The following is a 15,216-nucleotide window of genomic DNA, read 5'->3' on the forward strand; positions in this document are numbered from 1 at the left end:
ATCACTTGATGTTTTTGGAACTAGTGAATGTAACGCGCCAATGTAAACTCAGATTATTTGATATAAATATGAACTTTATCAAACAAAACATGCATGTATTGTGTAACATGAAGTCCTATGAGTGTCATCTGATGAAGATCATCAAAGGTTAGTGATTCATTTTAGTTATATTTCTTCCTTTTGTGACTGCTATCTTTCGCTGGAAAAATGGCTGTGCTTATTGTGGTTTGGTGTGACCTAACAATCGTTTGTAGTGCTTTCACTGAAAAGCATATTTGAAATCGGACACTTTGGTGGGATTAACAACAAGATTACCTTTAAAATGGTATAAAACACATGTATGTCTGAGGAATTTTAATTATGAGATTTCTGTTGTTTTGAATTTGGCGCCCTGCACATTCACTGGCTGTTGTCATATCCGTTACCGGGATTGCAGCCATAAGAAGTTAAGCCATAAGCAAACAGGAAAACGCTCATCCAGAGGCGGTGCTCCTAGTGGCCAGGGGACTTTAATGCAGAGAAACTTATATCCGTCTTACCTCATTTCTATCAGCATGTTAAATGTGCAACCAGAGGAAAACCAATTCTAGACCACCTTTACTCCACACACAGAGACACGTACAAAGCCCTCCCTCGCCCTCTATTTGGCAAATCTGACTATCCTCCGGATTCCTGCTTACAGGCAAAAATTAAAGCAGGAAGCACCAGTGACTCGGCCTATAAAAAAGTGGTCAGATGAAGCAGATGCTAAACTAAAGGACTGTTTTGCTAGCACAGACTGGAATATGTTCCAGGATTCCTCTGATGGCATTGAGGAGTACACCACATCAGTAATTGGCTTCATCAATAAGTGCAGAGGACATCATCCCCACAGTGACTGTACGTACATACCCCAACCGGAAGCCATGGATTACAGGCAACATTCGCACTGAGCTAAAAGGTAGAGCTGCCGCTTTTAAAGAGCGGAACTCTAATCCGGAAACTTATAAGAAATCCCGCTATGCCCGCCGACGAACGATCAAACAGGCAAAGCGTCAATACAGGACTAAGATCGAATCGTACCACACCGGCTAAGACGCTTGTCAGATGTGGCAGGGCTTGCAAATTATTAGACTTCAAAGAGAAGCACAGCCGAGAGCTGCCCAGTGACACGAGCCTACCAGACGAGCTAAATGACTTCTATGCTCGCTTCGAGGCAAGTAATACTGAAACATGCATGAGAGCATCAGCTGTTCCAGACGACTGTGTGATCACGCTCTACGCAGCTGATGTGAGTAAGACCTTTAAACAGGTCAACATTCACAAGACCGCTGGGTCAGACGGATTACCAGGACGTGTACTCCGAGCATGCGCTGACCAAATGGTCTTCACTAACATTTTCAACCTCTCCCTGTCTGAGTCTGTAATACCAACATGTTTCAAGTAGACCACCAAAGTCCCTGTGCCCAAGGACACTAAGGTAACCTGCCTAAATGACTACCAAGCTTCCTGCCATCCAGGACCTCTATACCAGGCGGTGTCAGACGAAGGCCCTAAAAATTGGCAAAGACTCCAGCCACCCTAGTCATAGACTGTCCTCTCTGTTACGGCACAGCAAGTGGTACCGGAGCGTCAAGTCTAGGTCCAAGAGGCTTCTAAACAGCTTCTACCCCCAAGCCATAAGACTCCTGAACAGCTAATCAAATGGCTACCCAGACTATTTGCATTGCCCCCCCCCCCCCTTTTATGCTGCTGCTACTCTCTGTTATTATCTATGCATAGTCACTTTAATAACTCTACCTACATGTACAAATTACCTCAATTACCTCAACACTGGTGCACCCCCACATTGACTCTGTACCGGTACCCCCTGTATATAGCCCCGCTATTGTTATTTACTGCTGCTCTTTAATTATTTGCTATTCTTATCTCTTACTTTTTGGGGGGGTATTTTCTTAAAACTGCATTGTTGGTTAAGGGCTTTTAAGTAAGCATTTCATTGTAAGGTCTACACCTGTTGTATTTGGTGCATGTGACAAATTCAATTTGAAAGAGTTGCAAAACTGGTTCTTCTCCTTGGACTGGGTAAACTTGGCTGAGCCAAAGCCAATCTCAGTCAAATGCATGTGTGCTTGTGTGTACCGTCATGTATAGGTCAGACAGATACCGACATGAACATACATGACTAAACAAAGCCACTGCAGTCAGAGAATTACAAAAGCAACAAGACACGTCATAGGCTATTGATTCTGAGCCAGAGAACCCAATTAACCAATCAATCAACAAATCAATCAATTCTTAAAGGGGTGTGCACAGATAAAAATGGTTTAAAAATCAACATTCTCTTTTATGGAAACCTAGAAAATTACTGAATGATTAACACTTTGTTTTAAACCAATCATGACATACGTGTTCTTTTTTTCTTTGTCCACTATGTAATGTAATTCCTGTAATTCCCAATAGAACTTGATTTCTCAGAGCAGAACATGCTTTTTTTCAAAGTTTTGGCTCTATAATTTATAGCCTAAAATAGCCAGTTTTCTGGATCTATAATATACTCCTCTAATTGGTGAAAATGGTCTCTCACCCAGGTACAGTTCAACAGTAATGATACAGCACATAATTATTTTTCAGATGCGTTTCCTGGTATATTTACATGCTGTCCAAATCCATATTTAAATAGAGGTGAGACAGATAGCTATGATGGATAGAGATGTAGAGATATAGGCTGTATATAATAGGTAGCATAAGCATACTAACTCCACACTCTAAGAAATCCTCTACAGTGTGACATTTTCTGCCTGTTAATGTAGAGGTATATTCAACTGGCAAAACAATGAATGGCTGCTAGTGGCGGTATGCTAACTCAAATCGAAACGCTACACTGTTGCTTTTATGTGCATTTTACATTTGCTGTACTTTTCCACCATATTTTCTGATGACAAAATCTGAAAATACTCTGGATACACTCATTAACATAAGAATAATCCTGGAAAATGTGGGGTAGGTGCAACCTAAGACAGAAAAATGACAAGGGTTTAAGTAAGAGGACTAACTGGTGTCTCCAAGTGGCCACACACCTCTCCAAAGTCTGCACAGTTCCTAAGAAATGGCAATGCACTTTTACGACTCAAAGTAGAGTATTCAACTATAAGGTGCTTTTTTTCTTGCTCTCCTAGCTGTGCAGTTGAGGAACAAGCACACTTATATTTGTTTTGTTTGGATCACAACCCTACATCCCCGGCATCACACAATTACTGCTGTTGTTTACACAATCCAAAAACGTTCTATTGACAACAATAGGTGTGCATTGAATTGAGTCATGCGTGCATTCAGGTGCGTGTTCCGTGGCAGATTTTCTTAACATAAACAAACATAGGCTCATTCTGTTCAGAACAACCCAGGGTATAACGCCATGTCATCTTCTAACTGTACATCAAACATAGTGATCATAAATGTTGAAACTGTATATGAACATGGTTTTATGATCTGGAAAAGTGAAGTTCACATTTGGACTCACAGGTGTTTGGCTTGCTTGTATGACATCAAAGCGGTATTTATTATAAATCCTCAACTTCTCATCTTTCAAAATTCATTAAGTACTACTAATTTATAGCATTTCCCTGACTCAGACAACAAACATTTTTGCAAAAGTTGGCCAAATAGCAGGAGGAATGAGGGCAACTTTTTGTCGGGTGTGGTGCTCAAATTCAGAACAGCTGTCAGTCAGAACGTTTTTAAAGCTGTGAAGCACAGAGCCAGAGCTCTGACATAATTTATAGCATGTTACTGTATAGCCACTGCGTTCCAAATTACGTGCTTATCAGTGCCCAAATCTGCCATTTTCAACCCGTATATGGGTACGAGTGTAAAGGGTTAATAAACAAACACAAAAAACAGACAAGCACACAAAGTTCTTATTAGCTTTCACTGATTCCAAAAGATACAAATCATTCTCCAAACAGAGATAAACAAATCCACTGGGTTGTGACAAACCACTATGTGACATTGACACACCTGACAGCCATAACAAACATCTGTTTGTGTCGGAGACGCCACAACAGGATACAAATGTTCATGGTTAACAATAACACAAAATTATCAGAAGCAAATTGAGAGTATTTTTTGAGTAGGCCATTTATTAGTAACGTAGCCATAAATTCTCCTCCATAAAGAAGTGATAGTGAAATAGTGTATTTTGAATCTGTATATTAAGATATTGCATATTCTATCAATATAATTATTTTGAATGTATTTTTACTAATTTATATATTTAGGCTTAATTTAACCAGGCCAGTCCCACTAAGACAGCAATTTATTTTAATAGGGAGCCTGGCCCAAGAGGTAGTAGCATCACAATCATCCATACAAATACAGTACAGTGGCATTCCATTAACCACGTGACGACATCTCTATTATATTGTGTGAAATGTACTGCCTCTCCCCATCTGCGTCTTGGAAAATGCATTGTAGAGAGCAGTCTGTAATATTGTTACTTAGTCACACCAGCCACTCGTTAACTTATTGTTATAGAAAATAAAATATGTCCCTATATGTGGATGAATTTGACAAAGACTGTCGAAATTGCATTGCTTATGTTTGTCTAAACCTAAACAATTCAACACTGAAAAAGAATAGTATGTTGCACATTCCTTATAATTTGGCTTTTTTTTTATAGACGTGTGAGAGTAGAGTCAGTCATGCATTGATGAATGAATCAAGTAAAATTCCACTGTCTGATGTGACATCGCTCACATTACATGAACAATGAAATAGGCGAAACACATTTTAGCCAACAAAACCTCCTGGAGAAATGTATTGAGATAGTGGCATGGTGAAACACACCTTGGTCCTGTAGCAGCTTGCTTTCTGCCACAACGCCCCACCTCATGCCCTCTCTGCACTAACACACACCTGCAGCAGGTACAGGAATACACACACACACACACAGCCCAGACTTGTGTATTCTGAGAGGGATTAAACGTTGTTTAGCTGTGGCATGAGAAAGTCAAAGCAGCGTTCACAGCAGCTTCCGTTCTTTCTTGTTCAGACTGATTTATTACCGTTAGTGAATAGCTCCTTATAGCTGAAGACGCCACTGACTTAAAACACCACTATAGACTGTTGAATGCACACCCACGGTTCACACCAAGGTAAAAATGCACAATATAACACCAGGTGTGGTTGATTTTATTCCCAGAAATTGTAAAGAATTTTGAGATATTTTACTCCTACTACCATTAAGCATTATTTAATAACACTACACCTGTGCTCAGAAAGCTGTATAAAATAAATTAGACTGTATTTTAGACTGCAACTTAAGGCTAACAAAATAAAAAAGTTCAGTATGCCACAAACAAGATGTTACTGCCTTAGTTGGAACTTCATAGCATTGCAAGTTGAAAACCCTATTACAGATTGTAACTTCAGTTCTCATTATGGATCAAACTTATTTTTCAGTCATTTTTCTTTATAATACTGTATATTAATGACTGAAGTGGAATAGGTTGGTAGAAAGGGGTCTTACCTTGAAATGTTTGAGAGGCTGATATGCAAGGCAGCAGGTAAGATGTGTGTTCTCTAGTCTCGGATTGAGATTACTACTGACTGACTGTCTCTTAACTGTGTCTACTGTCTCACTGCGTGAGAGTCTGAGACATCCTCTATGTTTCCCCCAATAAGGTACCACCGAGACAACAACAGGTGGAGACTCTGTTTGTGTGTGTGTATGTGGGTGCGTGAGATAGTGTGGGGGGGGGGGTTAGTGGGAGGGAGGAGTCAGAGGTCCATCAAAAGTCAATGATCTGCTAACTCTCCTCCATAGCATGAAGTCTGCATAAACCAATCAGTGGAACAAAACACTAAACTGGGTTTCCTCATGACACAACACCAGCCTGTGTTATGTTCAGTGTTAGGACATCTCCTACTGAAGTGATGTGGTGCATTTCACAGTTATGTACAAAGATCAAGTAACTCATGAAATCAAAGTATATTATAAAATATTACCTCAAGATCTCTTTAAATCATATCATGCCTCAAGAAGGAAAGAGCCCATTCCATGTGAACTTTCTCTCTCACAAACACAGGGATGGAGTATAAAGCCATTTTCTTCCATTGCATGCCTCTCTAACCTGGTTTGCTCTGAACTAACACACTTACATTTACATTTAAGTCATTTAGCAGACGCTCTTATCCAGAGCGACTTACAAATTAGTCAACTTCAGTCAATGATTACTGCTCTCTTTGTCAATATTCTATCATTTTTGTCCGGCCTTTCTCACACACAAAGAGAAAAAGGCCAGTCTGGCTCATTAGTCTTATTATCCAACAGGAGACAACATGCAGTAACATTTCCCCACAGGCCTTTCACTCCCCTCATTATAGACAAGAACACAAGCGTATCAATCTACCCTGCGACACCCTTCCCACAACATCACTGACAGATATGCACGCTAAATAATTTAAAAGGTGGTCTAAAAGGAGCTTTAAAACATCCAGTTATCTTGCCAAGGACTATATAAATGTTCATTTTTGTATTTCGTTTTTGATTATAAATTATTTTTAAAAAGTTAAATCCGTTTTACCTAATTTCTACCAGCATGTCACATGTGCAACCAGAGGGCAAAAAAACTCTAGACCACTTTTACTCCACACACAGAGAAACATACAAAGCTCTCCCTCGCCTTCCATTTGACAAATCTGACCACAATTATATCATCCTGATTCCTGCTTACAAGCAAAAACTAAAGCAGGAAGTATCAGTGTCTCGCTTAATATGGAAGTGTTCAGATGACGCGGATGCTACGCTACAGGACTGTTTTGCTAGCACAGACCAGAATAGGTTCTGGGATTCATCCAATGGCATTGAGGAATATACCACCTCAGTCACCGGCTTCATCAATAAGTGCATCAACGACATCGTCCCCACAGTGACCGTACGTACCTTAACCAGAAGCCATGGACTACAGGCAACATCCGCACCGAGCTAAAGACTAGAGCTGCCGCTTTCATGGAGCGGGACACTAATCTGGACACTAACAAGAAATCCAGCTATGCCCTCTAACGAACCATCTAACAAGCAAAGCGTCAATACAGGACTAAGATTGAATCCTACTACACCGGATCTGACGCTCGTCGGATGTGGCAGAGCTTGCAAACTATTGCGGACTACAAAGGGAAACCCAGCGGCAAGCTGCCCAGTGATGCGAGCCTACCAGATGAGCGAAATGCCTTTTATGCTCACTTCGAGGCAAGCAACACTGAAGCATGCATGAGAGCACCAGCTGTTCTGGATGACTGTGGATGACCTGTTGAGGATGGGGGCGCTGTTGTCACTATTTATGCTAATCGTGTAATTTTTGAAACGGCTTCCCACAAAATTCTTGATCGTACAATATGCATATTATTATTATTATTGGATAGAAAACAGTCTATAGTTTCTATAGGAGTTGAAATTTTCTCTCTAAGTGGAACAGAACCCATTCTACAGCAATTTCCCTGACATGGAGTCAGATTTCAGAAATGTTGGCCCCTGATCTGGAGTCAGTTAAAAGGCCGCAGTTATTGCTATGAGTATACGGACACTGCTTACGTCTTCCCCTGGATGCCTTTACGTGATGACGATTTGAATGGGGTCGATTGCGCGTTCACAGGCACTACAAATTAAAAAACCCTGTAGCTAGGAACTCTTTTCTTGCTGCGTAATGCGCCTGGAGGACATCGACCCGCACTTGTTCCAAGCATTAGTGGAGGGAGTAATATTACTCTGGTCATGTTTCTACTCGTTATGGGAGTTAAAAACATCATAAGGTAGTTAATTTAAAGCGTTTTATAGCAATTTATATCCGTTTAGTGCGATTTTGGGACATTTATTTCTGAAACGCTGTGAATTGCTGGGCACGCTTCCAGTTCATCCCGAACGCAGTTGGCATTTCCACATGGCAAGAGGACAGCTTTCCACCAAAAGACGATTAGACCCAAGAAAGGATCCTTTGCCCAAGATACTGATGGAAGAACAGCTCAAAGTAGGACATTTTTATTATGATAAATCGTGTTTCTGTCGAAAAATGTTAGTGGCTTAGGACGCCATGTTTTTTGACGTAGCTTCGCTTGGCGCAAACTGTATTGAAAAGTAAGGATAATTTAAAAAATGTAATTCCGCGATTGTATTAAGAATTAAATTGTCTATCAATCCCTGTCCACCCTATATTTTTTAGTCACGTTTATGAGTATTTATGTATAAGAGTAGATCACTGTCTAATATGGCGCACGGACATTTTCTCACCAGCTGGGCTACATTTCACATTGTCTAACCATGATTTTGGTGGCTAAATATAAACATTTTCGATCAAACTCTATATGGATTGTGTAATATGATGTTACAGGAGTGTCATCTGAAGAATTCTGAGAAGGTTAGTGAAAAAATTAATATATTTTGGCGATGTTGACGTTATCGCTCACTTTGGCTAGAATCAATGCTGGGCTGCTATGTGCTATGTGCTATGCTAATATAACGATTTATTGTGTTTTCGCTGTAAGACACTTAGAAAATCTGAAATATTGTCTGTATTCACAGGATCTGTGTCTTTCGATTAGTGTATGCTGTGTATTTTTACGAAATGTTTGATGATTAGTAAGTAGGTAAACACGTTGCTCTATGTAGTTATTCTAGTCCATTTGTGACGGTGGGTGCAATTGTAACCTATGCCATCTACCTGAAATATGCACTTTTTTCTAACAAAACCTATCCCATACCATAAATATGTTATCAGACTGTCATCTGATGAGTTTTTTTCTTGGTTAGGGGCTATAAATATCTTAGTTTAGCCGAATTGGTGATAGCTACTGGTGTTGGTGGACAAATAAAAGATGGTGGATTATGCTAATGTGTTTTTAGGTAATAGATGTACATCTTTACATATTGTGTCTTCCCTGTAAAACATTTTAAAAATCGGACATGTTGGCTGGATTCACAAGATCTGTGTCTTTCATTAGCTGTATTGGACTTTAATGTGTGAAAGTTAAATATTAAAAAAAAAAAAAGAAATTAATTTCGCGTCACTGGTTTTTCAGTGGGGGTGGGGGGGGGGGGGGGAGTGCCGCTAGCGGCACCCTCATCCTAGACAGGTTAAACAGATCTTGCTCACAAGCCCATGGGGCCAGAAGGATTACCAGGACCGGTATTCAGAGCATGCACGAACCAACTGGCAAGTGTCTTCACTGACATTTTCAACCTCTCCCTGAACGAGTCGGTAATACCTACATGTTTCAAGCAGACTACCATAGTCCCTGTGCCTAAGAAAGCAAAGGTAACCTCCCTAAATAACTACCGCCCCATAGCACTCACGTTGGTAACCATGGTAGTGCTTTGAAAGGCTGGACATGGCTCACATCAACACCATCATACCGGAAACCCAAGACCCACTCCATTTGCATACAGCCAGTGGGTTTGGCGACGAATATGTTGCGAGGGCCAGCCAACGAGAGCATACAGGTCGCAGTGGTGGGTAGTATATGGGGCTTTGGTGACAAAACGGATGGCACTATGACAGCAAATTGGATGTTGTCTGAGTAGAGTGTTGGAGGCTATTTTGTAAATGACATCGCCGAAGTCAAGGACCGGTAGAATAGTCAGTTTTACGAGGGTATGTTTGGCAGCATGAGTGAAGGAGGCTTTGTTGCGAAATAGGAAGACGATTCTATATTTAATTTTGGATTGGAGATGCTTAATGTGAGTCTGGAAAGAGAATTTACAGTCTAACCAGACACCTAGGAATTTGTAGTTGTCCACATATTCTAAGTCCGAACCGCCCAGAGTAGTGATGCTAGGCGGGCGGGCGGGTAGCAATCGGTTGAAAAGCATGCATTTAGTTTTACTTGCATTTAAGAGCAGTTGGAGGCCACAGAAGGAGTGTTGTATGGCATTGAAGCTCGTCTGGAGGTTTGTTAGCACAGTGTCCAAAGAAGGGCCAGATGCATACAGAATGGTGTCGTCTGCGTAGAGGTGGATCAGAGAATCACCAGCAGCAAGAGCATTTCATTGATATATACAGAGAAAAGAGTCGGCCCTAGAATTGAACCCTGTAGCACCCCCATAGAGACTGCCAGAGGTCCGGACAACAGGCCCTAAGGCTATTGAGTCTGCCGATAAGAATGCGGTGATTGACAGAGTCGAAAGCCTTGGCCAGGTCGATGAAGATGGCTGCATAGTACTGTCTTTTATCGATGGTGGTTATGATATCATTTAGAACCTTGAACCTGGCTGAGGTGCCCCCATGACCAGCTCGGAAACCAGATTGCATAGCGGAGAAGGTACGGTGGGATTCAAAATGGTCGGTGATCTGTTTGTTAACTTGGCTTTCAAATACTTTAGAAAGGCAGGGCTGGATAGATATAGGTCTATAACAGTTTGGGTCTAGAGTGTCAAATAGTCTGGGTAGGCATTTGATTAGCTGTTCAGGAGTCTTATGGCTTGGGGTTAGAAGCTATTCAGGAGCCTCTTGGACCTAGACTTGTCGCTCCGGTACCACTTGCCGTGCAGTAGCAGAGAGAACAGTCTATGACTAGGGTGACTGGAGTCAGGAAGCTTGGCCCCGGTGATGTACTGGGCCATACGCACTATCCTCTGACTTGGTACCCCTGTATATAGCCTCGTTATTTATTTTTTTAACTTTAGTTAATTTTGTAAATATTTTCTGAACTATTTCTTGAAATGTATTGTTGGTTAAGAGCTTGTAAGTAAGCATTTCATGGTTAGGTCTACACCTTTTGTATTCAGCACGTGACTAATCGATTCCTTGTTATGCTTCATGACTTGACGATCCAAGAACATTTGCATAATACATTCGAAGGATCAAAGTAACCAATCACTTTATTTCCTGTTTTATTTAATTGGCCTGAAACACACAGACACAAACAGGAGGAGCATACACACACAAAATCACACACACTTCTGTCTCCATTGTGGTGCGTCTCTGTGGACCCCTGGTTCAGTAGGACAGGGAGAACAATGCAGACTGCAACAGAAGAGGTCAGGGGAAGACAGAGGAAAACCTTTGTCTGCTCTGCTGCCCTTATGGAGCTGTCTGGTGTAGGCCCATAGGAAATGGGGCACACACACAAGTACAATAACACACACACAAACTGCACACAAAGGCAACAAACACACACACACACACACACACACAAATAAAACCCATAAACACTGCCCTTGGGTTCTCGGTATGTGCAAATTGGAATGAAGTGGAGCAGAAACATATACACTTCCTGACCAGAAGTATGTGGACGCCTGCTCGTCGAACACCTCATTCCAAAATCATGGGCATTAATATGGAGTTGGTCCCCCTTTGCTGTAATAACAGCCTCCACTCTTCTGGGAAGGCTTTCCACTAGATGTTGGAACATTGCTACAGGGACGTGCTTCCATTCATCCACAAGAGCATTAGTGAGGTTGGGCACTGATGTTGGGCGATTAGGCCTGGCTCATGATTGGCGTTCCAATTCATCCTAAAGGTGTTCAATGTGATTTATGTCAGGGCTCTGTGCAGGCCAGTCAAGTTCTTCCACACCAATTGCGACAAACCATTTCTGTATGGACATCGCATTGTGCACGAGGGCATTGTCATGCTGAAACAGGAAAGGGCCTTCCCCAAACTGTTGCCACAAAGATGGAAGCACAGAATCGTCTAGAATGTCATTGTATGCTGTAGTGTTAAGATTTCCCTTCAATGGAACTAAGGGGCCTAGCCCGAACCATGAAAAACAGCCTCACACCATTATTCCTCCTCGACTAAACTTTACATTTGGCAATATGCATTGGGGCAGGTAGCGTTCTCCTGGATTCGCCAAACCCAGATTTGTCCATCGGACTGCCAGATGAAAAAGCGTGATTCATCACTCCACAGAACGCGTTTCCACTGCTCCAGAGTCCAATGGAGGCAAGTTTTCCACCACTCCAGCCGACGCTTGGCATTGAGCATGGCCATCTTAGGCTTTCGTGCAGCTGCTTGGCCATGGAAACCAATTTCATGAAGTTCCCAACGAACAGTTATTGTGCTGACGTTGCTTCCAGAGGCAGTTTGGAACTCGGTAGTGAGTGTTGCAACCGAGAACAGATTATTTTGATCCGCTATTCACGTCAGCAGTCCAGTTCTATGAGCTTGTGTGGCCTACCGCTTCGTGGCTGAGCCGTTGTTGCTCCAAGACGTTTCCACTTCTCAATAACAGCCCTAACAGTTGACCGGGGTAGCTCTAGCAGAGCAGAAATGTGACGAACTGACTTGTTGGAAAGGTGTCATCTTATGACGGTGCCACGTTGAAAGTCACTGAGCTCCTCAGTAAGGCCATTCTACTGCCAATGTTTGTCTATGGAGATTGCATGGCTGTGTGCTGGATTTTATATACCTGTCAGAAACGGGTTTGGCTGAAATAGCCGAATCCACTAATTTGAAGGAGTGTCCACATAAATGTCTATATATAGTGTATATACTGTATGTCACGCAACAGACCAACACTCAGAGAGCTAGCTAGGGACCCTAGAGTCAGCGGGATACATGTTAAAAACAGGTTATTAATACATAGTAACTGTATTCAGCAGCTATTGAGTCTTCAACAAAACTTTAATTAACAAGGAAGTGTAAATACTATTTCAATAGAATTTGATAGATGACTAGATTTGACTTGGAGAGAGAAAGTGCATCCAGGTCACCTCTCGTCCTCTGTGAACCCATTCACCTGGAGGCACATTGCTCAGAGAGAAGGGGGGAGGGTGAGAGGTTAGAGGTCAGGGGTCAGTCCTCTCCTTGTAAGAGCAGCACACACAGCTTACCAGTTACTGTGGTTAATCCCCACACCCAAACAGTGTGTGTGTGTGTGACTGCACGCACACACACACTATGTCAGTGTATTCTCTTCTCTACCAGACCCTCTCTGAAAGACAACTGGAACTCAACACAGCCAATGGGGCTAGCCATTGGGCAAGCGCAAATAAGACCCTGCATGACACACACACACACTCTCTCCCTTTGACACCTCTGATAAATTCTAGAAGATTTCACTGTCCGCAGTCTACTCGATAAAACTGACAGACACACAAAGAGAGAAAAGAGAGTGAATGAGACAAAACAGAGTGGGAATGAGGACCGCAAAGAAAGATAATAAGAAAGCAAGAGAAAGTGAATGAGGAATAGAGAAAGGAGATGGACAGAGAGAAAGGTCAAGGACTCCCCACAGACGGGCAGCTTTGTGTGCAACCAGTCACTGTAAAGCCAAACACTCACTCTAAAGCCACACACACACACACACACACACACACACACACACACACACACACACACACACACACACACACACACACACACACACACACAATAGGTTGGCAATGAAAGCTTTAAATCATCTGAAATTGTTGAACGTCAGACTTCTCAATCCCATCATACACACATACACACAGTACCCAGACCTTGCTTGCTCAACGCAATTTAAAACACATACACTACCCAGACCCACTACTCACCCTCACGGAGTGACTTGCTTATACCTTGCACATTCATTGTCCATGAAGACATATCTGCAGTCTAGTGCTGTCAATCAACCTATTCCAGCCATCAAGACTGACCACCACTAAGGATGCCACCTTCAGCTCAATGTACATGTTATGTCATTTCCCCCAGGGCTTTGTTCATAGTGATCTAGAAAAACAGATTGCACATAGATTCTACCAAGGGAAGACTTCAATGAATTATTAAGAATGTTCTCTTTCCTTACCTACTACAACTAATCATCTAACACCACCAAAAGAAAGATATTTCCCGAATCTACTCATCCAAACACCTAACACCCCTCAGGAAAGTACTTTAAAGGATAACTAGGCCACGACTCACGATAAAACATAGATATAATATATTATGTGTTTTAACATTCGCAGCTATTCTCGGGAAATTAGTTGATAGTTTAATTCTCATCTGCAAACAGAACTGACATCGTCACTAGTTATTGCGTGCGCTGTCGCCTTGCAGATACGATGCTGTGACTGTTCTGCCTATTTTAAAAAATATATTTAAACGACTGTCACCTAATGGCACACGCAGACTACAACTCAAGACGAAACGGACCTGTCTGTGTAACTTGATACATATGTCATTTCATTAGCAGGGCTACTCATGTTCGAACATTTATTTTACATTTACATTACATTTAAGTCATTTAGCAGACGCTCTTATCCAGAGCGACTTACAAATTGGTGCATTCATTTATGAAATAGAGCGCAAATATTCCCTTGTGTTCGAAACACTCGCGATCCGGGATGCGCGGATGATCTTTGGGTGGAAACGCATAGGGAAAAGATCCAAAAGTACCCGAAGTGTATGTAATTGTATGGACAGTGAGTTTATATGTCCTGTCGTTAACAAGTAGTCTAGTACAGTGTGTGTGGACTCATCACACTAATCCTGGGTAAAGTGCCCCGCTCTGTTCTTTTCACTCACCACTCCTGAAGCTCGCGGGCTTTCCAAACGTCTGTTTCTGTTTTTCCCGAGCGCTCACCGCTGATTGCTCAACGAATGCAAAGCACGAGAAGACGCGTTGTGTCTGCTTCTCTTCCGTCTACAGGAAAGACGAGGACAGGGTTACAGAAGGACCTATCGTTGTTGCTATCAACTTCACGGTAGTTCTGCCCAACACTCACACAACCTCACCCCGCTTTCTCCCCATGACTTTCTGGTGTTTTGTTTCCAACATTCACTCTCCCTTCCACTCACCTCCCCCTTAAAGGGAAAGGATTTCTTTATCTGTCGCCACAATGGGCTTGGAAGAGAAAGGATAATGAGAAAGGGCCCGGGTATCAAATCAATGTGATCTTTAGACTGGAAAGAAAGGCCTTTTATGCACTCGATTCTCAATTGAAACAATAACCAAACTATCAATAAGGTATCCCTTCCCCTACGCTCCAATATAGCACAAACAGACACACACACACACAACAAGGGTAGACCATACATTCGTGTTCAAAAGTACCTAACACTGCTCAACACAGGACTTGAACATTCAATGGAAACAGCATCCCTTATTGGAGTAAGTATTCCAAACGTTGAGTAAAGTGTTCCTTTAAATTGTATTCCCTTTACCTTCTTCGTGACGTTGGTCTACACTGGGTCAAAGTGTAAGTAGGACTCCATCACCTAAAGCAACCTGGTCTCAATGCATTTCGTATTCTTCTTTGCGTAAATCCGCACACACCAA

The 15,216-nt window shown here is 42.0% G+C and overlaps 1 protein-coding gene across 2 annotated transcripts in view; it reads right to left on the reverse strand.

The window, feature by feature from the left end:
• Nucleotides 1-14,748, reverse strand: part of LOC129815595 (transcription factor SOX-13-like) — a 71,057-nt gene extending 56,309 nt beyond the window's left edge. Inside the window, exons 1-2 of one of the 2 annotated variants that reach the window (XM_055869553.1) lie at nt 14,673-14,748; nt 14,463-14,580 (exon numbers count right to left, since the gene is read on the reverse strand). The gene's annotated coding sequence lies outside the window, so the exon portion shown is untranslated. Of the gene's footprint in view, nt 1-14,462 lie in introns of both variants that reach the window. The other variant, XM_055869554.1, reaches the window with a different exon arrangement.
• Between the last annotated feature and the right edge of the window lie 468 nt (nt 14,749-15,216).

This window comes from Salvelinus fontinalis, chromosome 18 (assembly GCF_029448725.1).
Source record: "Salvelinus fontinalis isolate EN_2023a chromosome 18, ASM2944872v1, whole genome shotgun sequence".
Classification (NCBI taxonomy): domain Eukaryota; kingdom Metazoa; phylum Chordata; class Actinopteri; order Salmoniformes; family Salmonidae; genus Salvelinus; species Salvelinus fontinalis.